The following is a 26,463-nucleotide window of genomic DNA, read 5'->3' on the forward strand; positions in this document are numbered from 1 at the left end:
CTCTCTCAACATGACAATCGGATGCTAACACCATCATGTATGGCTACAGTCTACTTCTCGGGCCACTTCTTTGTGCCTAGACTATGCTAAGGTAAAGGACAAGTGCCTGCTCAATCTCAACTAATTAAGGGTGACAAAACGAACTTTATCGCCCAAAAGCAAGGCTTTTGGAGGTGTGAGAATCAACAAGGAATAGGTGTGGAATTGACACAGCCACCGACACAGAAACGAGTCAAGCACCAGAGGGAAACAAGCCAGCACTTCCCAAAACATTTTTTTTTAAAACACAAACTCCCCAGAACAGAAGAAAGGGAACAGCTGTTCAGAGAGGAAGCAATAAGGGATTCATTGGAAAGGCGATCAAACAAACTTATGGCAGGCTCAGTTAACTGAAAGAGTCCGGCTAGTATAGCACAATGAGATCAAATAATGAAGAAGAGATGCTAGTGCTCAACCAGCAGATGTCTGTTAACGTGATCTAGAGTCTAATGGAGAGGGACTTGTTATCTATGATCAGGACCGGGAGATTGACATCTCTTTACCATAAATTCTGCAAGAAGCTGAAGACCTGGCTTTTCAAGTAGTCCCATTTGGCCCTCGGTTTGGCTATAATCACACCTGTTCAGCAGCACCAGGATATCCTCCTGTGCAATATTGCACTCTACAAATCTGCTTAACATCAACATAACATGTGCAGTGCTCACATTTCTACCGTGTGTCTCCACACGCATGTATCCAGTTCTGCCCCAAGACATACAACCATAATCTGTTTGTGACTGTACAAGAATAGAAGGCATTGCGTACCCCTGTATCTCTGGGGATCACTAGACTGCACAACAGGGCCGGAAGTGACAACTACCGAGATGTGTGATTTGGCCATCTAGGTAGGGGTTGTTACAGGGAGGGCATTAAGTGGGATGAACAAAATAGAGTGTGGCCAATGCAATTAAGGGTGTGGCTTAAACATGCAAACTAAAATTCCCATTCACCTGTGAGCACTGCATTTTCTATTATTTTCGCAATATAAATATAAAAACAAGAGGAAGACGTCTACGTGACTCGACTGCTGTCTTTTAATGCTGCCGCGAATGTGTGAATTTCAGAGAAATTACATTAAATTTTAATAGCCATAAATGTTAGATCATTCTCCTGTCTGTTGAAGAAGAGCTATATGCCACATTCCCATAAGAAAACAAGCATTTACAATGCAATAGGGCTCGAATTTATGCGTGACCTATTGCATTGCAAATGGGAGTGTGGGTGGGGGCAGGGGGCGAAAAGGCACAAACAACGGGAGTGCGGGGGTGGGGGAGCAGGCGAGAGTGCACGGGCAGTAAGGGAACCTCATTAAAGAAACAAGCATTGGCATAGCCAATAGGTCTCGCTTTTGGGACCGTATAAGTATTAAGTTATGCAGCACAATACCCTTAGTGCAACAACAACTGTTGCATGGCTAAACACTTTAAGGTCCCAAAGGCGAGACCTATTGGCTATGCCAATGCTTGTTTACAAATATGATTTGCTATTAGGAGCCAATTTTATATTAGTGCCCAGTCCTATTTTCTGCCCCAGTCCTACCCTGGTCATGTAACATTTTAATTTTGTTTAGAGCTAGGATTGATGTAAATGGATTGTGAAAAGAGGAGGCCACATAAAAAAGCGGTTTGTGAGAAATATAGTGAAATATATAGGTGTTCATTTACTTATCCATGAAAAGCGATGACTGTTTAAAGGAGAAGAAGGCAGGTTGCAATTACTAGAAAACATAACATTTGCAACAAAGCACTACTAGATGACAATGTTGGATGAGAAACAGAAACCGTCGCAAGTCTTGTTTTAATAGCACCAGCTCATTTTAATTTTGCTGCCACTTGCGTGCACCACCCTGCATGACAATATGCAGGACTGTTTGGGTGACACAATAATTATATTTATTAAAATGTCTATTATAATTTTAATTTAACATATCTCTTCAGCAGGGTGTCCATGTTTTAGTGGAAATTAGCAAGCACTTCTCCACCGGACTGATGTGCCTTAAACTGGAAAGATAGTCAATACACTGAATATTCTGTTTTAATTACAATGAAGCAGTAAGAATACTTCTTATAATGGGGAGACTACTCTCACAGTCTCTCTCTCTCTCTCTCTCTCTCTCTCTCTCTCTCGAATTATGCGGCAGGGGTGGACCAAACTGTGCAGCAGGGTTGACTAAATTTAGTGGCAAGAAAAGGCAAATTGTGCAGCTTAATGCGGCACATTTTCTGCCAATATTACGGCCCCGTTTTGTCCTTTTTACACGTTTTTGATTGCGGAGCACAGAGCCTGCCACTCTGCAGCAATGTGTGTAAATATTTTTTACTAACTTTTTTTTTTCTTCTGGCTAGAAACATTTCTGTAGTGAAAATCTGCGATTTATGTAGATGATGAGTCAGGTGCGGCAGATCTATAATCATGCAGAAAACCGTGCTGCCACAGAATCACACAATGCAGCTAGTCTTGTTTACAGGACACACAGCCCAATTCTGTCTCCCTCCGAGGCAGGCACCCACAAACAGGAAGAAGTTGTTTAGAAATCCCACAAAATCTCAAATGGTGGACCGAAAACATTCAGTAGCCGAGCTAAAGAAGCCCTAGGACCGTAGCTGCCAAGGTTTCCGATTGCTATGTGTGACATTTTCATAATTACAGCGTAATTATGAGTGACATTTCAATGACTATGAGTGACGCTTTCTCAAAATCAAGCAATGAAGACGAGGGAAAATATAAATATCAGAAATTACACCCATTTGAGCACAGTAACTGGGCCAGTAGAAGCACATTTTCATAGCATAGCAAGTCAGTGCCCCAGTAGGAGACCATGACTTGCTTCCAGGTCTTCACTACAAAATCAGAGTATTAAAATAAGGATAGACAGGACCTGTTGCTAATGGCTCGGAGTTAACGTGACCATCAGTAATTCCAGGGGTGAGGGATTATTTTTGAATAAAGGATAACATGGGAGATTCCGAATTCAGCCAGCCCTCAGAGCCTGTGTCCCAGTCCACTGCTGCATCAGCTGAAGCTACGCCCCTGCCCACAACGGCTTTTACAACGCCATGGTCCTTTGTTGTCATAGTTCCCGCCCTTCATGCATTTTAAGGAAAAATTCTGCACTAATTTGCAAAAAGAAATTTCTGAGAAAAGCACTTGAATGAGAATAACATACCTGAAAAAAATGGCACAAGCATCTGAATATGTCAATTTAAGTTAAATCGTTCACGGGGCCTGGTCCTCTGAGCCCCGAGTATTTATTTTAATATATAACGGTTATATAACGCTGGGTATGTAGGTTCAACTTTATATAACAGTTATTGTTGATTTAAATATATTTATGGGTGAACCAACTCGCACTAAATTGTACCAGCGAAAGGCATGGTTGTCTGTGGTTACTTGTTTGTATACCAGCCTGTGCAAACACAGATAAAAGATCTGACGTCACAACTAGATATCAAAGAGTTACAGCTGTGTTTAAGCAGCCGTTCATGAAATTGTGTTTTGATGTGGCTCCTACAAAGACAACTATAATATCAGGCGGGATGAAAACGGATATCCGGAAATCCGCAGCACCGGTTTGCCGCTCATATTTTAAGTCAAACTGTTTTATTTGGCACCTTAATCATTGCGAGAGTACATTCTCTTATACGACTGCGAGCATTTTGTTAAATCCTTTAATACGATGGTATTATTAAAATTCACAGTTGGAACGACTAGCACACATCAATTTGTCCAGCTCTCATTGGACAACTACTTTACAAATTGTATATATTGCTTAGATATTGTTTATATCATGGCTATGAGAATACATCTGACCCCAAACCACATTATGTAGAGCAACTGACCCAATAAACGCCCTTTCCCGTGCTTGTTATGAAAGCACAAACAAAAGTCAAATGTCCTCTAATTAAACCAGTACAGGGAAGTTGATTCGAGAATAACACTGGTTTTGCAGCGTGAATCTTTCTGGATTCACTATGCTGTGCATTATTCCACGATCTGGTGGTTGGGTCCGGAATCGTAGTCTTTCTTTTGTTTTTTTTTTGTTGTTTTTTTTGTAGCCCAGGTGGGCGTCGACGTCCCACCATTTGGTGCACCTCTCGTTACGTCGTCGTGCTTCCTGCGGAAGTCCCACCTTTGGGGCGCCATCTTCAGATTCTTTTTTCCGCCGTTGGGTCTGGATCGTCATCGAGAAGCTCCAGGATTTCAATCGAAGGAAGAAGGAGAAAACGCGAGTTTCATCGAGAAAAAACAGCTGAGATAACAGAGAGGAATAAACTACATCCGGGACGCGAAGAAGGAAGAATTCCCAGGAATTTTCTTCGACGCCCTTCGAGGATGCGCACTCAGAGGCTCTGAGCGCAATGGACAAGACACCATTCAAATTCTGCCCTAACTGCCACCACAAGTTCGCGCAGAAGGACCAGCATCCGGTCTGCAACCTTTGCCTACCGATCGACCACCCGAGCAAGGACTGCAACGCCTGTTCAGCTTTCGCGCCGAAGACGCTCCGAGTGAGAGAACGCCAGAGAAGAGCTAACTTCAGCATGGAAGGCAAAGGTAAGCCCCGTCGCTTTACGATCTGGGCCTCTCCACCGACGATGAGGACAACATCGCCGAAGGACCCAACGTCTTCATGGTCGCAGAGACTGATACGAAAACGCCTGATGAGGTAAGAGAATCGTCGAGTTCAAAACCCCCGAAAGGGCCTCGAAAACCCGAGACAGACTCTCGAAAATCCGTGTCAAAGTCCTCAAAAGGAGCACCGGCGCCGAAAATTTCAACGACCAAGGGTGGATCCATGGACAAAAGGCCGAGCGGATCCTGCGAGAAGGACTCCCTGGTGCAGAAGGACGCCGAAAGGCTGAGTTCATCGAAAGCAGCCCACGAAGCGGGGCGTTCGACGCAGAAAGACAGGCCAGCGTCGACGCAAGCTCCGTCAAAAAGAGCCGCGGTCGACGTCGAAAGCATCTCCGAAATGGAGAAGAAGAAGAGAAGGCTCGAAGCGGAGATGGAGAGCATCCTTCAGAGGAAGAAGGAGTTTGACGCCAAATTGAAAGAATTCCGAATTCCAACGACTCCCGTCGACGGATGTCGTCGAGATCGAGGAGCAGGACGAATTCTACGCCGAAGGGCTGCCGAGAGAACCTGAGGAGGAGGAAGAAGGCACCTACTATGAAGGCGAAGACGAGGAGGCCGACCAGCAGTCATTCTACGGCTCGGCGCCATCAACCACTCACGAACTGGACTGGCAAGATAGCGACGCCGAAAATCCCGAAGAGCCCGTGGACACGTATCCTTCGAGGCCTTCGCCGCCAGACGACATCGGGGTGTATAATATGGTCGTCAGGAGTGCTGCAGCAGCCTTTGGGGTAAAACTGGACGAGGAGAAGCCGAAAGCTGATTTCCTTCTCGAGACCCTGCTCCCCATTCAGACGAGGAGCCAGTTCCTTCCCATGCTCCAAAGCGTAATGAACCAGGGGAAGGAAGCCTTTAAGGAGCCAGCAACATGCCGGTCCATCACGCCCAGGACGGAGAAGAAATACAAGCACTCCTCCCTGGACCCGCCTTACATCAAGGGAGCGGTCACTGCCGACTCCATCATCGCTTCCACGACCAGGAGAAGGGCCAATGTGCCAACGACCTCGGGGGCACCCCCCGATAAGGAAAGCAGGAGAATGGACCTCACTGGAAGGAAGGTCGAAAGGAACGCGGCGATGCACTGGCGCATGGCGAACTCCATTGCGCTTCTCAATCGACACCAGTACCAGCACTGGGACGAGATGGGGGAGTTAGTCAAACACCTCCCTGAAGAGTACCGCCAAAGAGCATCCCACCTTGTAGAAGAAGGTAAAAACATAGCCAACTCATGCATTAAAACTACATTGGACGGGGCGGAAACTTCCAGCAGACTAATGGCCATTGGGATCACCGAACGAAGACAGGCCTGGCTGAGAATCTCTGAATTCAAACAGGAGGTGCAGAGCAACATATTAAGCACCCCTTTCAACGGGGAAACACTGTTCGGGGCGACAGTGGACGAAAAACTCACCCAGCTGAAGAAAGAGAACGAGACGGCAAGGTCCATGGGGGCCCTACAGTTCAGGGGGATGAGAAGAGGCACTACAACTAGAAGACCCTACGGTAGAGGGGTAAACCAGCAGGGAACATCGCACCAGACGTTCCAGCAGGGACAGCAGGGTGAAAGTCACGGCCAGCAAGGTCAGCAAAAACAAAACTGGCAGTACCAGCCAAGGGGCCAGTCCTTTCACGGGAGGGTAAACGGATGTGGCCAAAGGAGACGAGGGAGTGACCAACCCTCATCGAAGTGACTCGGCATGCATGGGGACACTCACCCCCGACATACCCCCAGGGGTGAGGCGCAATGCAAAAACAACAAGGGGGGGAAGAGACCCAATCGCCTACGAACATCCAACACCCGTAGGCGGAAGGCTGGGCCTCTACCTACAGGAATGGCAACGTATAACCACGGACAAGTGGATACTGAACGTCATACAACACGGTTACTGCGTGGACTTGGAGGGGACGCCCCCAAACAGAAAACCAAGACGAAGGCAACGCTCAGGTCAGGAGCTTGCTCAACTCAGAGAGGAATCACTGAAGCTGCTCGAAAAGAGAGCCATCGAGCCAGTGCCTTACAAGGAAAGGAACAAAGGGGTCTACTCGAACAACTTCGTGGTACCAAAAGTAGACGGAAATCTCAGACCCATCCTGGATCTGCGATACCTAAACAAATACATCAGAACACAAAAGTTCAAAATGACATCACTACAGGAGGTGCTGCCCCAAATAAGGGACGGAGACTTCATGTCCACCGTGGACCTCAAGGATGCCTACCTGCACATCCCAATAAACAGAAGGCACAAAAGATTTTTAAGATTCAGCATCAACCAGGACCATTACCAATTCACGACCCTGGCCTTCGGGCTAAAATCAGCACCAAGGGTATTCACGAAATGCCTGTGGCCATGTCTAAACTGGGGTGGTGTAGTGGGCAAAAGAACGATGGATTTAACCCAGATCTCTTGACTGGGGGAGAATGTCTGCATTGTCAGCATTCCGTCCATCAATTGTTTGTTGTAACGCTCTTCGCCCTAAGTGGGATGGGTATTCCCAGACGTGGGACCCGTGCTCACTACGCCACTGGAGTCAAGCTATCCTGGCTGATGACGGCTGATAGCCAGAAACCGGTCCTAGGATGCTTGATTCCGGTCCAGGGAAGACATGGCTTGGCAGTTCGGGCTGGACTGTTCCCATGAGGCACAGGGTCAAGACTGATTTGCATATGGCCATGTCTAAACTGGGGTGGTGTAGTGGGCAAAAGAACGATGGATTTAACCCAGATCTCTTGACTGGGGGAGAATGTCTGCATTGTCAGCATTCCGTCCATCAATTGTTTGTTGTAACGCTCTTCGCCCTAAGTGGGATGGGTAGTCCCAGACGTGGGACCCGTGCTCACTACGCCACTGGAGTCAAGCTATCCTGGCTGATGACGGCTGATAGCCAGAAACCGGTCCTAGGATGCTTGATTCCGGTCCAGGGAAGACATGGCTTGGCAGTTCGGGCTGGACTGTTCCCATGAGGCACAGGGTCAAGACTGATTTGCATATGGCCATGTCTAAACTGGGGTGGTGTAGTGGGCAAAAGAACGATGGATTTAACCCAGATCTCTTGACTGGGGGAGAATGTCTGCATTGTCAGCATTCCGTCCATCAATTGTTTGTTGTAACGCTCTTCGCCCTAAGTGGGATGGGTATTCCCAGACGTGGGACCCGTGCTCACTACGCCACTGGAGTCAAGCTATCCTGGCTGATGACGGCTGATAGCCAGAAACTGGTCCTAGGATGCTTGATTCCGGTCCAGGGAAGACATGGCTTGGCAGTTCGGGCTGGACTGTTCCCATGAGGCACAGGGTCAAGACTGATTTGCATATGGCCATGTCTAAACTGGGGTGGTGTAGTGGGCAAAAGAACGATGGATTTAACCCAGATCTCTTGACTGGGGGAGAATGTCTGCATTGTCAGCATTCCGTCCATCAATTGTTTGTTGTAACGCTGTGGGCAGTCGCAGCATACCTACGAAGGAAGGGGATTCATGTGTACCCTTACCTAGACGACTGGCTGATCAAAGCAAACACTCACGAAAAGTGCGAGAAACACGCAGCACAGGTGACAAAGACACTGACGAACCTGGGGCTCTCCATACACTGGGGGAAGTCATCAATGAAGCCAGAACAGGTGAAGATTTTCCTGGGAGCAAAGATCAACACCATAGACAAGACGGTCGTGCCCAGCGACTTGAGAGCAGAAGCCCTACTGAGAGAAACGAGCCTCTACCAGAAGGGGCGAGTTCCGACAGTGAGAACAGTGAGCAAGATCATGGGGATGATGGCGTCATGTATCCACCTGGTCCCAAATGTACGGTTTCACATGAGACCATTCCAAGAATGGCTACAACAGCAATGGTCACAGGCAAGCGGAAGTTGGGAAGATCTAGTGGTTGTTACGCACGCAGTGCAGGAAGAGATAACTTGGTGGAACAGGGACAACATAACTACAGGGAAAAGCCTGGCACCACCAAGCCCAACTATGACCATCACCACGGACGCATCTCAAAGGGGATGGGGAGCACACATGGACCAACTCAGAGTGAGGGGTCTGTGGGCCCCGGCAGATGCTGTGAGACATATCAATTACCTGGAATTGAAGACTGTCCTGCTAGCCCTGAAGGCATTCCAGAAGCACCTGTACAACCAGAGAGTGTTGATTCAAACGGACACCACAACCATGTTTTGTATCAACAAACAGGGTGTGACACAGTCGTTCCCCCTTTCCACTCTGGCACAGGAGATTTGGAGATAGGCCATACCTCTCAAGATAGACCTGCTAGCGATTCACCTACCAGGGAAGGACAATGTGGAGGCAGACTGGCTAAGCAGGCAGACCTCGGCTTCACACGAGTGGGAGCTCAATGGGCACGAAACGCAGAAGCTTTTCCGGAAATGGGGAACTCCCACAATTAGACCTATTTGCGACACGTCAGAATGCAAAATGCTGAAGCTTCGCGTCCAGGCAACCAGATCAGCAATCCCAAGGGAATGCCCTATGGATAAGCTGGTCAGGGACATTTGCCTACGCTTTTCCGCCGGTACCACTGTTACACAGGGTGCTCGAGAAATGCAGAACCAGCAACATGACACTGATCCTGGTGGCACCTCAGTGGGCAAGGCAGACTTGGTTCTCCCAAATTCTAGAAATGGCTCAAGGGAATCCCCACAGATTCACAAAAAGAAAGGACCTGCTCTCCATGCAGAACGGAGAGGTTCTACATCCAGAGCCAGAAAGCCTCTGCCTGGCGGCATGGCTCCTGAAGAGTTAGAATTTGCAGACCTTAGATTGCCTGCAATCACTATGCGAGTGCTGCGAGAGGCAAGGAGACCAACTACACGCAAATGCTATAGTGCAAAATGGAAAAGATTTACAATATGGTGTCGCAAAAAAGGCCTGCAGAATAAAATGACAAAGGACTCAACAGTGCTGAGATACCTCACGCACCTTCTGAAAAGTAACCTATGCTCCACCTCCCTAAGGGTACACCTAGCGGCGATAGTAGCCTACACAAGAGGGGAGAAGGGTGGAAGTTTCTTTACGTCACAGGTAGTAAAGAGATTCATGGAAGGAGCGAAACGAATCGCGCCACCTAAAAGGTTACTGCCGCCGGCATGGAACCTTAACGTGGTCCTGACGGAGCTGATGAAAGCACCATTTGAACCCATACACAAGGCATCAATGCAAATGTTGACGATGAAAACGCCATTTCTGGTAGCCATAACCTCGCTACGCAGGGTGAGCGAACTGCAAGCACTAACGCTACAAGAGCCCTACATACAGATACACAAGGACAGGGTTGTCCTGAGAACGGACCCACACTTCATGCCTAAGGTCGTGTCGGCATTCCATTTGAACCAGAGTATGCAGATACCGAGTTTCTTTCAAAACCCAACTTCGAACGCAGAAAGGGCTCAACACACTCTAGACGCTAGGAGAGCGGTGATGCACTACATTGAGAGGACCAAGGAGCACAGAAAAACTCAGCAGCTCTTTGTGTCCTTTGCATCAAGCTTCATGGGGAGACCAGTGACAAAGGGCACCATTGCGAGATGGATTGCACTAACTATACAGTTTTGCCACAATCAGGCAGGACAGGAGCTAACGGAGGGGCCTCAAGCTCATTCCACAAGGAAGAAAGGGGCAACCATTGCCTTTCTGGCAAACACGCCCATTCAGGACATATGCCTGGCGGCAACATGGGCTTCGGTGCACACGTTCACCAAGCACTACTGCGTGGACATACAGATGAACAAGGAAGCACAAGTAGGACAGAAGGTGCTTCAACACATATTCAACGACCAACGCTCATCTACCACCCAGCAGCCACAAAGATAACAAACCGCTACAAAGTCTATGCACAGCATAGTGAATCCAGAAAGATTCACGCTGCAAAACGAATAGTTTCTTACCTGTCGGGGTAGTTTTGCAGCTTGAAGATCTTTCTGGATTCACTAGCGAACCCACCCACCTCCGCCAGGAAGATGAGGCTGGAGGAAGAGGGGGAAAAACAGAGAAGTACAGAAGGAATGAAATACTACAGAAAGAGACATATAAGTTAATCATTCGCCTAGGGTTAAAAAAAATAAAAAAAAACAAGAGGAAAAAAGAACCCGAAGATGGCGCCCCAAAGGTGGGACTTCCGCAGGAAGCACGACGACCTCACGAGAGGTGCACCAAATGGTGGGACGTCGACGCCCACCTGGGCTACAAAAAAACACAAAAAAAACCAAAAGAAAGACTACGAATCCGGACCCAACCACCAGATCGCGGAATAATGCACAGCATAGTAAATCCAGAAAGATCTTCAAGCTGCAAAACTACCCCGACAGGTAAGAAACTATTTGTTACTGCCTCATAGGTTGCAAGACGACTTTACACAGGAAACACACATTCTAGACATGGTCTTTGGCATACACTACAAAGTGAAATAGTCTGTTTGCTTTTTCTCCCGGCAAGGCCAACTTCTGAATTTATTTTGCAACTCATTTTTTTAATCAAATTTTTGGCTCACAACAACCCGCGATTACATGGAGCTCAGCTGATACAAGTTGTTCACTATTTGGGGTCACACCAGGTAACCAGATGCTTTTACCTTTCCCAGGGTTCCTTGCCAGACTGCAGTAGACCAGGTGAGAATGACAACCATGTGAGGGAGTGGGGTCCGACGGCCTTACTACCTCACCAGGAGAAAGGACGCACGCTGGGACACTGTAACTGCCTGCCAGCCCACGGCACGCCTCTGAGTCCCCGCTTCCTGATCCAACCTCACTTCCTTCCAGAACCAGGACGTGAGGAAACATCCTGGCCCCCCCGCGACGCCACAGCCAGTAACCACGTAACCACTGAGGGCAGGCCCTGCCCAGCGGGGGTCACTGTCTCAGTATTAGGCACCCCGACTACCTCGGCCCGGCAGTGACGTCAGGCCTGGGCTGTAGTCTGAGTGACTCAGCCCAATCGGCGCCGTGGCAGGAATTTCAATGCGCAGCCAGCTATTAAGATACATTTGTAGCAGTAGTGTGAGTGCTAAAGATGGACTGGACTCACTGAGCCTGTGCTGGTGGCAGCGCCCGGAAGCTGGCAAGTCTGCGGGTAGCAGAAGAGCCAGCGCAGGTCACAGACACACACTTCCTGGCGTGGCCAATACTTCAGTGCAGGTACAGCAGAGAGACGGCATTTTGCGTGACAATGCATTTCAGTGCGGTGATGCGTTGGAGTCACGCCTGATGCGTGATGCTTGGCAGGCCTGTAGGACTCAAGACTTTCCTCACTAACCCCCCCAAGGGCATTGGTCACACCTTCTGCAGGATTGATCCTATCAGATCCATATCTTCACATCTCATATGTGTTGCAAACACAGGTTTATGCAGTGTCGAAGCTAGACCTTTGGCTGCCAGTGGCGGCCTCTGCGCTTGCCGCTCAGCGACGGCCACTGGTAAGAGGGGGGAAGCCCTTGACCCCAAAACTCATGCCGCCCGGGGCGGACCCTACCCCCCCTTTGCTACACCAGTGGTTGGGGGCTGTGGTGTCATGGTACACAGGAACTGCAATACCATGGTGCCTGCCAAACCACAAGCCTGTAGCTGCAGCCAAAGAGAAATGCTTACATGGGGCTGGTTTCACTAGAGCTTCCCAGCTCCTTGCTGCTGCTGGGCACTCCTGGCCTCCTTCTGGGGAGCTTGACTCCAAGAGGGCAATCACTTGCCTGAAAGTTAGGCTTTAAAGGGACTCTACAGGAAGTCTGGCTCTCAGTTTTTCAATTACTTTTCTTCTTTCTAATATGGCTTTTTATTTCTTTAGTTCCTATTAGGTTTCCCAATCCAACTGCTTGATTGTCACATGGGGTGTTTCAATATTTCCTGTTCCTGTTTATTTCTGATAAAAGGGCTCAGGCTGGTCAGAAGGTACATCGCAACATGGTTGCGCTCCTTCAGCAGACCCTCGCTCTCGCCACCTGCTGGTCCCTGTTGCTAATGCTAGGAGGTGTTTCTTCTGGTATTCAGGCCTGTGCTCTGGAATACTCCATTAACAATTTGATGGTCTTTATCCTTCAAGGAAGTTTTTATATGCCTACAGCTTTTTCCTCCTGAGACTGCGACAGCTTCTGGTGTGACTGTTTTTTGCATTTTCCACTTGTGTGATTGCATTGTGGCTTCAGTAAGTAGTCGTCCGTACATCAGATAGTCCAAGTTCCAGCTTTGAAAATTAACTCAGCATCCAGCGCTGAATACTGTGCTTTGAAAACAGATTGGTACTCTGCATGGCGTGTCCTCTCCGCATTCTTTTCCACGACCCTATGCAGGGAAGAGAGACTCTTGACCAGTGCTTAATTTGTAAATAAATAAGTGCCCTGGCTCTCGTCAGGAGGCCACTGCAGCTTGTACTACACATTGCCCCTGCTAGGCTGACGATAGTAGCAATACAACTGCACACCATCACACTCCTACAAGTGTGACAGTTCAGACTATTTCAGGCCTCCAAAGCTATAAGGTTGGCTTTAGCAGAAGGTAATAGTGATTTTTAATGTATATTGAATTCATAATTACCTGTTGTTGTGGTAATCTTTAAATTAGCTGGACAGCACCACACAGTCACATGTGCTGGTGTTGACAATTAAGTGCCGGTGCCGAGCACCAGACACCACCGGCTCAAATTAAGGACTGCTGTTGACATCAGTATACTCCCATTTGGGCTGAAAGAATAGGTGGGCTCCTGCAGATTGCTATCTGTGCATATATTTTGTGGGTGGAGAGGGTGTATTGGGTTTGGGTCTGTTAGGAGAGTTTTGACATACCCCTTGAAGGCAGTAAAAAGTTATCAATGTGCCACTTCACATACCCACTGACTTGTCATAGCAATGAAGTAGTCTCTCATTTCATTATACTGGAGGAGTTCACTAGCACATAACACAGTTCTGTGCCCTTTGCCATCCATGCATCATAAACATGTTTCTAATAAACATCAGCCGTAGTCAGAATAAGAGAACAGAAGCCTCAGAAGAGCAACCAGCTAGGTCCCTAGGGTGAGAATTTGAGCACTGAAAGTGCCATCCATATTGCTCTACATCAGGCGAGTTATGACATAACATAACATGTATTTGTAAAGCACTCGTTCGCCCCAAACGGGGTATCTTGTCGCTGAATAACAGATGTTTATTGTTACCCAACTAAATGGCACTCATTTTATCAACCTCAGATGGATGAAAGGCTGAGTGAACCCGCAGTGATTTGAACCTAAGGTCAAACACAGGCCCCTGCAGTGGATGCATTAGTCCACTGAGCCACCAGAGTAGTAGTTTACGAGAGGTGATTGCTATGTCTCAGACTGAAAGAATACCTCTCTTGGATGGCCGACAATGTGGAAAGATGATTGCTTCTGAAATGTGATATTTCATTACTTGTGCACATACCATGTTAAGGGTTTTTTGAATTGTCTCTATGCTCCGTTTTGCAGCGTGAATCTTCACTGGATCCATGTGCTGTGCATCACAACGCCATCTAGTGGCTGAGGTCGGAATTGTTTTTGTAGTCCTCATTTCTTTTCAAGGGACTATTTTTAATAGGGGTGGGTGGAATTTGCGTAGTCGTGCTACGTAAAACTCAGCAAAACGATATAAAACACTCCGCGGGCACGCAGAGTTCCGCAAACACACGGAATTGCTTGTTCTGCCCATTCGCGATGTTTTTTTCCTGTTCGCGAACGCTGTTTGCGTGCTCGGGGGGAAATATCTCGCGAACATGCACTTTGAAAGCGTGAACAAGCAAAAAATTCCACGAAGTTGCGGATCATGGAATTTTTGGCAATTCTGCGTTCTCCACGGAACATCAAATTACCCAAATTCCGCAAATTCCGCGAGGGTAACGGAATTTACCACCCAGGCCTAATTTTTAGTACCCACTTATCATTCCCAAATTCACAATGGAAAGTTGGTTCCAACTTACTTGCATTTTTGCCGGCAGTGATTTGCAGAGCCAGCTGCTGGGTGTTTACAGCTTGTGTTGTTGATCACATGCTGGGCATACTTCCTGCATTAATGGGTCAGGTCTGAACTGCTACTTCTTGAAAATATATGTGAGCATAGAAGTGCAGACCCCACATATTGTCTTCCATGTTTTATAGAGTAAACACATGTAATATTTTTAGATCTGGCCTTCAAAAGCTTTGCTGTTTGTTGCCATAAGACCTTTTGTCCACAACACCAAATCTTGAGGCGAACTTCGGGCCTGCCAATTGCGTATTATGAGTTGGTTTTCTTGTCTTTCTCATTTGCTTGCTGTCTATAAGGAGGTCTCCCTTCTTATGTTTGTCTCACTTCTGGAGCATAGCTTCTTTTCCATCCTTTTGAGTGAATGACACACTTGGCAGACATCAGGGAACTGCTTTTTTTGCTTCATCTTTGAGCATCTCATGGTAGTGCATGTGTTGTCTTGCACTCTCTCTCATATGCTGTTTTATCCTACACATCCCCAGTCTCCCGCACTAGCAGTGTTGCTTCTCCACCACTCATCCCACAGCCACTTTGTTGCACCTATCCCTGTCCCCGCTGCCTCTTGCTCCCCACTGTTCTTGATGTTGAGCTGCACCTGCACCCCTGTTTATCCAACACCCCCTCACCCTATTTTTCTTTCTTTTCTTAAATGCATTCTTCTTCTTTTTAGGTCTTGCCTGACCCAGCGCATGCGCTGGTCTGGCGAGACTTATTGAGAGGGCTCCAAAAAGTGCTACCAGGCCAGCCTAGAGCTACAGTGCATATGCGCGGGCGCGCGCGCCGTGCTTTACCGCTATTAATTTGACTTTCGCGGCCGCACGGCCGCTTTGATGTTTGATCGCGATCACTTTCACTTTCGCGGCCGCAGGGCCGCTTTGCATAGCCAATAGGTCTCGCTTTTGGGACCTTATAAGTATTTAGTTATGCAACTGTTGCATAGCTAAACACTGATAAGGTCCCAAAGGCGAGACCTATTGGCTATGCCAATGCTTGTTTTTAGAATGGTCCAGAAGCTGCATTTTCCTGCTGAGCTGCTCCTTCCTCTCCAGTGCACTTTTGCACACTTTTAATATTTTTTTTCATCTACCACTCCAAGACGGGTGTCATGTCTTGACACAATTTATTAAAAAATTAAAACAAATGGCTACAGCAACGTCATGATGAATATGTGTGCATACGAGATGACACATGCACACATATACATCATCCTATTGGGTAACTGCCACTTTGGATGTTTTTGCCAATCCATTTTTTTTTTAATCAATGTTGCTCAGCATTAGCAACATGCTAAACCCAAACGGTTGCTTAACACCTGTCAAACGCGAGACTGATTGTCTTTGCCAATGCTTGCAACTAAATCCACATTGACGATACCAAGAAAGGAAATCCGCTGCATCACAAGATTGCAGACCAAGTTAAGATATTTTAAGTTGCACAGGAGTTTAAAGTAGGAACATGTGCACCGCTGCAACTTGGATAAAACGAATCAAAAATTCAATATTCGACCACACATCCAGCTGTGGTGGCCTGACTTTCATAGGCTACATTTTTTATTCTAGATCGAGGTGCTCCGATTCTACATAGGTAGTTACTTGCTCAGGGCATATTACTTTAACAAATATATTTCATGCGTTTTATCGGGTTTACAAAAAAAGAATACAATCGCTTTCTTTCATTCAGGACTACAGAATAGAATTTTTACAGAGATGGGTTAGAAGTTTTCTGCTCACAGATAGCGTGCACAAATACTTAATTACTGCATGTTGAGCCATCATGTCGAACTAAACGAACCGTGATTGATCGGCAACGGGAAGCCTGCAGAGCGAGCGCAGTTCTCCTCTTCATTTTTCTCCTGCACCAAGTTCACATTTAACAGGGCTCTAGCCCCACCCAGTGGCTATTTCCTTGTAACACTAGATTTGGTGAATATATAAACTTCAGGTTATAATTCTAAACACAGCCTTTAACCTCACGGGGTGAGGTGCTCCGCAAAGAACACGCCTCCGCTGTGGTGAGGCACCACAACATACACACACATTCACTGTGGCGAGGCACCACAAAACACACGCACCTTTGCTGTGTGATGCTCCAAAAATCACACCTTCACTGTAGTAAGGCACCCCAAAACACACGCACTTTCACTGTTTGATGCTCCACGAAACACGCCTCCACTGTGGGGCGGCACCACGAAACCATCCCAGGGGTCCCCTTTATCACTGGTTGATGCCAAAACAAGAAACTTGCTTTGTGGGAGTTAGAGTTCTGACAATGTCGTTGCCCACAGATTTATCTAATTTAGTCGCCATAAGCTCTGTTAGCAGAAATATTCCAAATTCCAAAAACCGGGACATGTATTTGAAACTAGAAAAAGCGTTTGGACAGTCCTCAGAAAACCAGCACTGTCCGGGGAAATCCGTGATGTCAGGTCACCCTACATAAAAGGCTGTCCGAAAGGAAGATTTGACCTTATATAAAGATCGAAATAAAGCTTTTCAATTCCACTATTTTAATTCTCAGGGGGCCCAACAGAGTCAATAATACCAGTGGATAAAGACATGCTCTCGCGGTCTCAATATAAGCCACCTCATAGGGGGTGCCAAAGCAACAATGCATTACGCCATAATGAACGGGATAACAAGCTACATACCGGGTAAAGCTCTAGAAAAATAGATAATTTCTGTCGTGTTGTGGGCCCTAGGCCCACATGCTGGGTAGAGGACCACTCAGACACGGCGTAGTTGGGTACTGGAACTGGCCACAAGCACGTGCATTCGGGCCCTTTTATTAACAGGGTCACGTCACTCATGACGCCTGTGATGAATGGGTGTGGGGTGCATGTGTGTCCAGCCATCGAGGGAGTGGCTGGAAATACAAGTGCCTGCTGAGACACTAGAACGTGTCCAGCAGGACACTACATTCCTCCCAAACTTTATTGAAGAACAAAGCAAAACACCAGTCCAACCTGTGGGGGTAAATAACAGTCAACTAAACACCTCAGGGTCCATCAGCCTCATGAGTCAGGCAGCGGGAAGACAGCAGCCATGGGGCTGGTGACTGACTGCAGCTGGACAATCTTCGCTGGCACTCCTAATTTAACCTGAGTGGTTCAGGGCACGAATGCTGGCTTAGAGACATCAGCTGCACTCCGGTCGCGTACCAGTGGGAACATGTCCTTTGGTCTGAAGTTGCTCCCCTTCGCTGACGTTGAGGATGGTCTATGGTGGGTTCGAACAGTTCATTAAAACAGGGTGCGTCTTGAGCATGGCTGGTGTTCATGATGAAGGTTCACAAAGGTGTTGCTTTGTCGACGGAAGTTTCTGTTAGACAACTTCACTGTATCCTGTAATCTGGCAGTGGGGCAATATCAAGTCCAACTCTCCCGCCTGGGGAGGCCCCTTTGTCGGGTTTGCTATAGGACTGCTTGTAGGCTGCGCTGGGGCTGCTTGTGTGCTGACGCAGGGGCAGCTCCAAGACCACCGAGAAGCCAGCACCTAGTCGCTTGCATAAACCTCAGGGGTGGATGAGTCTTGGTCAAGACATGCTCTCGCTGCCGCAGTTCAGATGTAAGCCAGGTTAGCAGGTAGCCTCTCGTTCTTCTTGTCAGCTGGTTTGGCAATGGTGTAGGACTCCAGTCCATCGGTACTCAGGAGAGGGTAGTGTTTGATGCATTTGATGAGGACTGGCGTGATGGCATTGCCAGCCGTGTGGTGAATCTGGACAACCATTGGTGAAGACTTGCCGTGATGGTTGCAGGCCTTTTTTCTTGAGTCGATCACAGAGAGTGGGGGTGGCCAGGAGCTTCCATTTCCTTTGGGGAGGCATCTGCATCCATGCACTTGGACTTCTTGGGCTACTAAGACGTCGGTGACAGTGGCGTGACGGACACGCTGAGAAATGTGAGCCATGAGACTCTGTTTGTGCATGCTTGCCGCTTGCTCTCCTGCTAGGCGGTCGCCAGGCCATTCTCTGGTTGTTACCCACTTCACTTACTGATGGTGTGTCAGGATGCACTCCTTTAGCAGCTCGAGTTCTCTTCAACGTCCGACCCGGCCATTCACGACTTCCCCTCCTCCTGAACTTGGTCAGTCACGCTTCCATATTTCCTGCTGGGTGCGGTGTCATGCATATGGCAATGATGATGTGGTTTCCATTGGACATAGATGACAGGTGGTGATGATCTCCTAGGCGAGGAGATTTCTGGCGGGACTTCGCAGCTACAAGTCTCTGCCTTGCTGAGGCTGTTCCTTCACCCATAGCATCTGCGGTCAGGAGCAGGGATGCCGTCTGACTTGGACTGCCGACACTCGGGATGGACGGTCGTACTGGGAAGCTTTAAGAAAAGACGTGGTTTGCGCCTGCTGCGGCTTATGTTTGGTTCTCTCACGGGGCTGTCTCCAGGGACGTCAGTCCACCTTGGTGGCTGTCTATTGTCTCGGGGTGCATTCTTGGCTTGCGGTGGTACGAGTCCTTGTGCTTCTCCTTTTGTTCTCTCCAGCACACCTGTGTTTGTCCGGTTCTTCATGGTGACAGGATTGTCACTCTTCTTTTCAGTTCTTCCTCCTGGTGCAGTAGCATGCACCTTCTTCGAAACAGGCCGACAGCGCCTATCAACTACAATGGTCTCTAAGCCATGCGGGCGAGACCTCCAGTCACTCTTCTCTCTTCTTTTTCAGGTCTTGACATCTGCCTCTGCCTCCGTTCAGGCATACTTAGCAGGGTTGGTCACTTCGAGTGATGCGCTCCATGCTTGCAGTACGCATGTGGTGTCCGGCATGTGTTGCATGTCCTTGGAACAATGTGGTGTGGTGGCAGCTTGCCACGTAGAGTGTGCAACTCTCCTCTTGCCTGTCTTGGGTGCCCGGCAACTCCGTCTTGAGGCAGTGTGAGGGAGGACACTCTGTTGTTTTAGGCCCGCTGCGGGATTTCACTGGTGTGGTGGAGATGTGGATGCTGTCCTTGCTGCCTTCGGCATTGCTTCTTCTCTGTGGAGATGTCGTTATCTTCCGGGCGCCTGCCCGTGCTGTCAGGTTTTCGAGTGCAGCTCTCTCTGTGTACCTCTGGCTTCTTCATGGTCACCCTCTTCTGGCGATTGGCTTGCCCGCTCACCACTGAGGGCGAGTGATGCAGTTTCCTCACATGCGGTGACGTCAGACAGCCACTGGGGGCACACTCTATACACATTCTTTGTGTACTTAATGTGGGGCTTTATGTCTTCTTGGGCTTTGCTGCTCATGTCTATTTGATGCTTGTATGGGCTGGTGCAGCTTTGGGCATCTTGGGGCTCTTGCATTGTCTCTGCACCTTGTCTTTGCCAGGGTGCACCTTGGTGAGCTGGTGCCTGGGATGCCTGTACCTTCGCTTCCGGTAGTGGTTGTTCACCACCAGGGGCATTCAGCTATGTCTTCTTGACCGCAGTGGCAGGCATTCGCTACTTTGCTCCGCTGTCTTCTCTCACCTGGGACATTACTTGTCCACATGTGGCCTCTGCTTTCTGGCCAGTACACATGCAGCGTGCTGTGTGTTGTGAATTCAATGTTCTTTGGGTGCTTGAGGCCGCTGTGGGTTACCTAGGGCACAACCTCAGCAGGGGTTTACAGTCACTCCCCTCCAACCGCTAGAGATAAGCACCAGTAGAACACTCTTAGCTAGTCCCTCCTTCCTATGCTAAAGACAAAGTCAGTACTTTTCTCTTGATTTGGGGGTATGCCCTACAGATATCTTCTCTCTCTGCTGAGAGACAGGGCACTGCCAGTGTCATGCTAGGTCTGCTGGGAGCAACAGGTGTTTGTTTGACTCTGGGGAGTGGGCACCACATACAGTGCAGTTCATCTGGGTAGCTTTCTTGACAACAGTGTGTGCTGTTGCATGCTCTTTGTCGTTGTTGTACAGCGGGGCATCCATGTAATGCAACATCGCGGGGGTGCCACAGGCTTTACTCCATGCAGGTGGCCGTATTGTACTACCTTTTCTCCCACCGCAGTATGCGAGCCACTTGCTGATTTGGTACTTAATAACAGGCTGCCACTAGGTGGCGCGGCAGTTTTATTCACTTGTGGGCTATGAAGCTCTTGCGCATGCATATAGGCGCTGGGGCATTCAACATATGCAGCCTCAGTACATTCGTTGCAGATGCGGGCTCAGTCTCATTGTCAGTAGGTGCCACACTCAAACAGTAGCAGGTTGCATGGACGACGAAGCCACTTACCAGGCTGCCGTTTCTTCTTACCACCTTGTGACATTTAGAAGGCAGGTGAGGCAAAGCAGTTGCAAAACAGCCGTCCGTCAGTGTTTTACTGTTAGTGGGCATTTCTGCTGCGCTGCGTGCCGTTATGGTATTGTTAGGGGCTGCTTCACAAAGCGATGGGTGCGGTGCAAGCATGATACCGCTAGGTGGTGCTGCGGCCGTGGCAGGCGTAATTAATTTCTCTTTCCAGGCAAGTAAGGAAGATGCAGTCACGGAGTTTAAAAATGCGAGTGTGTTTCTGGTCCGGCTCTGGACAGCTCACTGATCGCAGCAGTCTTCCTGTGCTTCACGCGGTGTTGTACAGGTGGGTAGCTGCTCCTCTGTGATGTAGCCACGAGCTGAGGCCTGCAGTGCACACTTTGGTGTGCCTCTCTCCGGGGGTACCGCTGACTCTGTGGCAGCAGATGGGTGGAAAGGAGGGACAGGCCAGTCTGTCTGCACAGGCAGTGGTGTTACCAGGGAGGCATTGGGGGCGCTCTCTGGTCATGCTGCCAATTCCTTTCTTGTGGGGATGGATGTCGGCCGGCTCGGGCCTTGCCTGGTGGGGCTTGGTCGTAATAGGCGAGGTCAGGTCAATGCTTTTTCGGCCTCCTGCAGATAGCGCTATCCTCCCTGGAAAGCATTCTCACTGGGTGATAGCTATTCAGGCGAGGAGACGGAGGCGCTGCAGTCTCCCTCCTCCCTTCAAGGTACAAAGAGGATGCCCTTCATCTTGGGGCGACGTGATCTCTTTCTCAGAGCAGGTGACACCGGTGGTATATTGGGAGGGCTATCTTCCCATTCCACAGATGGCCACAGGCGGCAAGGCGGGGGATCCCACCCTCGTTGCCAATGTCATGTCGTGGGCCCTATGTCCACATGCTGGGTAAAGGACCACTCAGACACGGCGTAGTTGGGTACTGGAACTGGCCACAACCACGTGCACTCGGGCCCTTTTATTAACAGGTTCACGTCACTCATGACACCTGTGATGGATGGGTGTGGGGTGCAAGTGTGTGCAGCCCTCGAGGGAATGGCTGGAAACACAAGTGCCTGCTGAGACACTAGAACGTGTCCAGCAGGACACTAAATTCCTCCCAAATTTTATTGAAGAACATAACAAAACACCAGTCCAACCTGTGGGGGTAAATAACAGTTAACTAAACACCACAGGGTCTATCAGCCTTATGAGTCCGGCAGCGGGAAGACAGCAGACATGGGGCTGGTGACTGACTGCAGCTGGACAATCTTCACTGGCCCTCCTAATATAACCTGACTGGTTCAGGGCACGAAAGCTGGCTTGGAGACGTCAGCTGCACTCTGGAGCATACCAGTGGGAACATGTCCTTTGGTCTGAAGTTGCTCCCCTTCGCTGACGTTGAGGATGGTCTGTGGTGGGTTCGAACAGTGCATCAAAACAGGGTGCTTCTTGAGCATGGCTGGAGACCATGGTGAAGGTTCACAAAGGTGTTGCTTTGTCAACTGAAGTTTCTGTTAGACAACTTCACTGTATCCTGTAATCTGGCAGTGGGGCAATATCAAGTCCAACTCTCCCACCTGGGAAGGTCCTTTGTCGGGTTTGCTATGGGACTGCTTGTAGGCTGCGCTGGGGCTGCTTTTGTGCCGATGCGGGGGCTGCTTGTGTGCCGACGTGGGGGCAGCCACAAGACCATCGAGGAGCCAGTACCTAGTCGCTCGCACAAACCTCACGGATGGATGAGTCTTGGTCAAGACATGCTCTCGCTGCCGCAGTTCAGGTGTAAGCCAGGTTAGCAGGTAGCCTCTGGTTCTTCTGGTTTGGCAACAGTGTAGAACTCCAGTCCATCGGTACTCTGGAGATAGTAGTGTTTGACGCATTTGACGAGGACTGGCGTGATGGCATTGCCAGCCGTGTGGTGAATCTGGACAACAGTTGGTGAAGACTTGCCGTGATGGTCGCAGGCCTTTGTTCTTGAGTCGATCACTGAGAGTGGGAGTGGCCAAGCGCTCCCATTTCCTTTGGGGAGGCATCTGCATCCTTGCACTTGGACTTCTTGGGCTACTAAGATGTCAGTGACAGTGGCGTGACGGACACACTGAGTAATGTGAGGCATGAGACTCTGTTCGCGCATGCTTGCGGCTTACTCTCGGTTCTTTACAGTGGACTCCAGTTGTATTACAGGTAAGTCATATTTTCGTTAGTTGTGAATGAAGATATAAACTCATACAACTTTGCTGGGCTTGTTCATGGTACGGGTGATTGTTGGACTTGGCCCTCTCTACAGGGTCACCCCTAAACTTCTTGTCAACACCTCTCCTGTTCTCTGAATTGTGTTGTTGGTATGAGGACTCTGTGAACGTTACCAGTGCTAACCAGAGCTAAAGGACTTGTGCTCTCCTACTCAAACTTGGTAAAATTAGCTTACATCCAATTGCCACATTTAATTACTTATAAGTCCCAACTATACAGTACTAAATGCATGCAAGATCTGTAAATTAAATGCTGCTAGCGAGCCTGCAGCACTCATTGCGCCATCCACTAAAGAAGCTCTTTAAAACTTGTCTGAGGCCTGCCATTTCAGCCTGAAGTGCATTTTTAAAACTGCCACTTCGACCTGCCAAAGTAAACCTTTTGCCAGCACTAAACCTCCCTCTTTAATATATATAATTCCCTCCTAATCTATGCTCTAAACAGCCTATAGGGTAGTATGCATTATATTCAAATGGTAGGATGTGTTTTTAAGTTTTATATGTCCTGGTACTGAAAAACTCCCAAATTCGTTTTCACTACTGTGTGGCCTACCTTTCCCTTATGATTAAATTGAGAAACCGTATTTCATTGGGAACAGATACAAATGTCATGTTTGGCCTCAAGGTCATTTAAAATCCTCCTTAGTGGTGAAGTCATATTTTTAAGTCACAAATCTGAAAATGCCACTTTGAGAAAGTTGCCATTTTCTTGTCCTAACCACTTGGTGCATGTAGCCTGTGTCCTGGGTCACATGACTGTGAATAACTTGTGGGGTGGCCTTTCTGTATTCCTGTTAGCACAAAGAGAGAAAAGGAAGGTCACTCATGTTATTGCCTCCTATAGACTCATTAACACACAGAATGCTGCGAGGGATTGCTATAGGAGGGCTACTATTACCTTAACCTAACCCTCCATCTTAGGTGATTAACCAAAATGGATATATTTAATGAGGTGGTCTCATCCATTTTTTTTTAAACAAACTTTATTGCCTTTTATGTAGCGGACATCAAACTCCTTTAAGGTAGCAGTATACATTGGCCGGGAGTGAGCAATATGAAACATTTGACATGTTGATACTGTCGGTACCCTCGCCGTGCCCCATCTGTTCACGACAACTTGGAAGATCACAGTATTCCCCTTAGCTATGTACTAAGTACATTGGGTGCACCCCCCTCCCTCATCCATGTAATGTAGAATGCTTCATTATTGGTCACCGCATCCCACCCTGGTAAGAAGGTACTTCCAGGGCAGACTAAACCGCACCTTTGTTGAGGGAGTTCTTGAGCTATATTAACCTTCTGGAAAAATCCAGTTGCTTTAAAAATACCTTAAGGTATACCACAGGGGCATCCTTTATTGGGGGTTACTTAGGTATGATTAAAAATACTATGTTATATAGCCAGTGGATGCTTCCAGCGACAATGTCCAGGGCATCCTAACAATCTGCCCACATGTTTCTGCCCTCCTTTAGCCACATACTGTTCTCTGGAATTCTTCAGGGCTGTAGAAGGATCCCCGTTCTTCACTGTGTGTGGATAAATACCATTCAAACAGAAACGGAATGTCCTACCTTCCCTGTTATTGTATTTTCACCTAGGGCGTAGAACAATATTTTCAGTGTTCTATGTGTCATCATGTTCTTGTGGTAGCAGTTTGCCTCAGTGCAACATTCATATAACAGCACACATGACTGGGTGTCACTGAAAACACATAAAATGTAAGCATAGTGATCAAGGAACTTGTTGAAGTTACCTGCATATTCCTATATATGCACTCTTGCCTTGCGCTAATTGGGATATTTTAAAATGTCATTGTCTTAAACGAGGTGGTGACTCTATAGCCACACACTTCACAAAGAATTATATTTTTGTAATCCCCACAGACAGTGAGACAAAAGGGCACTAGGTGTTGGCAGGTTGCGCCATCTTGCCAGGATGGGTGGCGTGGAGCTGTACTTAGCCCCACTTACATTTCACAGGACTTGACTGCTGCACACACATAGGAACTTGACACTAGCCTTTTGTCACCCCAGACTCGAGCCTTGGCAGGGAAAGGGAAGAACTTTGCATAACCAGATTTTGGGGGTAGCCTAGAAGATTCCCCCACTTCAAAGGCCGGCACCAGGTATCAATATTTGACCTCCTGCACCACTCATCACTATACCTTTGGACCTGTGGAGGACACTAGAAAGAATGCCCAGTACTTCAGAGGACTGCTCTGCTGCTTGATGCCTGCCCTGATGCCACCAGAGGACTACCTTGATTCTTGAGCTCTGCCTTGTACCTCAGAGACTTCAGAGGACTGCTCTGCTGCTTGATGCCTGCCCTGATGCCACCAGAGGACTACCTTGATTCTTGAGCTCTGCCTTGTACCTCAGAGAAAACCCCTACTACTTGAGGTCTGCCTTGCTGCTTAAACCCAGGCCTGCCAGAGTGACCTCCAGGACTATTTGACTGGCCTCTTGTGTGAGCTACAGGTAAATAGAGAGACATACCCCCTCCCCCCAAGTGTTGTCCATTGAGTCCTGGACTCTTGGTTTTGGTGTTGAAGGTGCTGCTCCTGATTTATCCTAAAAGTTGGGACTTAAAAACATTTTCACCAAAACGTGGCCTGGGAACTGACTGAAAACCAGGACCTACCTGCCTGCCAATCACCCCAGGTGCATCACCCCAGCAGAAAATCCTGTTCAGCTGGACCTCTGAGCAACGGTATCCAGCCTTGTCGACCCCTCTTCCAAAAAAGTTGTCTTAAGTCCAAAGGTAAAAATCTTCAGTAGGCTCTCCGACGACAGTGTCCCCATTGACGATGATACACTCCTCGGCCTGAGAACCCAGCATCTCTGGCTAGGTGCTATTTTTCCCCAAGCCTTGTCCATTGCTCCCTGGCAACTACAACTCCTCCTCAGACACCACTTGCAGCCTTGCCCTGGTGAACTCTATGTGCCTCTAGAATTTTTCACAGAATTTCTTCTAAGTCTGAAGGTAAGTCCAGGCCAGACCAAACCAGCTTGTGTAGCCATACCACACTCCATCCTGGTCAGTCTTTTGACTTCGCCCCGGCTTGTGTCATTAGACACCTGCTGTTGACACTTTGATCTTTTAGGCGCTAGTTTTCATTAAAAACTTTAAACATTTATAATTCTGGTTCTATTGATTGGATTTAATTCGTTTTGGTATCTTATTTATTACATTTTGCAAAATTGGTGTGGAAGTTTTCTGGTGTTGTGTTTTCCCATTATTACTTTTTAAGTGCAACATAAATACTTAACAGTAGTTAACAAGTTACAGCTGACTGCTTTTGTGCCAAGCTACCAGAGGTTTACACACATGGTAACTTAGTGACTTTTGTGGTTCACTTTGGC

The 26,463-nt window shown here is 48.2% G+C and overlaps 1 protein-coding gene across 2 annotated transcripts in view; it reads left to right on the plus strand.

The window, feature by feature from the left end:
- ST3GAL1 (ST3 beta-galactoside alpha-2,3-sialyltransferase 1) overlaps positions 1–26,463 on the plus strand; it is a 219,334-nt gene that overhangs the window by 177,809 nt on the left and 15,062 nt on the right. The gene's annotated exons all lie outside the window — the stretch shown is intronic.

The sequence above is a fragment of the Triturus cristatus genome, chromosome 5_1, assembly GCF_964204655.1.
Source record: "Triturus cristatus chromosome 5_1, aTriCri1.1, whole genome shotgun sequence".
In the NCBI taxonomy this organism is placed as follows: Eukaryota; Metazoa; Chordata; class Amphibia; order Caudata; family Salamandridae; genus Triturus; species Triturus cristatus.